Raw genomic sequence first — 1,069 nt, 5'->3', positions numbered from 1 at the left:
AAGGCTGCAGAAGTAGCAAGACACTAATCAAAGGCAATGACATGTCTGAGCTGTCCCAACACAGGTAAAAAGCCCTATGTGTGGGAGCTGAGAAGGAGATGTAACTGGATTGTGTCTGCAGGCTCAGCTCTCTGTTGGGAGAGGCAACTCTGTGGAGTGCACAGGGGATTCTCACTTCCACCATCTGCCTTCAACCTGTCCAAACTTGTGCCAGACAGGCATGACAGACAAAACCATATTTAGAAGCATTAAAAAAACACATTTCTACTGGAACCATGGTGCTGAGATTCATGCCTAATCAGAGCAGTTCTGACTTTCCTGGCTTTTTACTGTTTCACTTAAGTCCCATCCAGGAGCTCTGGGGATCTCTTTGCCCTGGGGCTCTGCACCTGTCACCCTTCATTTTGGTAAAAAACAATTTGGGAAAAACATATTTTGCCTCTTTTTCTCCCCCCAGCCTTTATGACTTTATAATAGCCAAATAAAGCTTTTGGGATCATCCCATCCTGTGACAACAAGTTTTGTAATTTTATAACCAAGAGAGGTCCAAACTTTTTGTATCAGAAAACTACTATTAATATTTGTATTTTTTAATGTTGTTAATACCCATGAAACTTTGATCAATGAGTGCCATTGTGATTAAGTTGCTAGACTCACACATTGCTAACCACAGTTCAAATCTCTGACCATGTCGCTTGAAATTCCTTCCTCATGAGTGTGCATGGGGGCCCAAAACCCCAGAAAAATTAAGAAGGGATTGTGGGATGATCATTCTCTTTGGGAGGTGATTTCTTGCTGTGAGTCTCTGTATCTCCAGTGAGCACACACATGATATAGCACAAATCATTCTCTAAGAAAAGCACTAACTAGCCCAATTGGATGAAGCCATAGATAAATTTTTATTTGTTTGTTTTTAGAGAGAGAATTTTGCTATAGTTTGAGTATGCTCACCCAGGACACAGAAAAACAGAAAGAGACAGAGAGACGGAAAATAAAAAACAATCACCTCCTGCATGGGGGATGGTCACATTGCAACCCCTTTTCCCCCATTCTTCTCTCAGTATTTTTG

Source organism: Tupaia chinensis, unplaced genomic scaffold (assembly GCF_000334495.1).
Source record: "Tupaia chinensis unplaced genomic scaffold, TupChi_1.0 Scaffold141791_1, whole genome shotgun sequence".
NCBI lineage: Eukaryota > Metazoa > Chordata > Mammalia > Scandentia > Tupaiidae > Tupaia > Tupaia belangeri.
Note: the sequence above shows the minus strand (reverse complement) of the source record.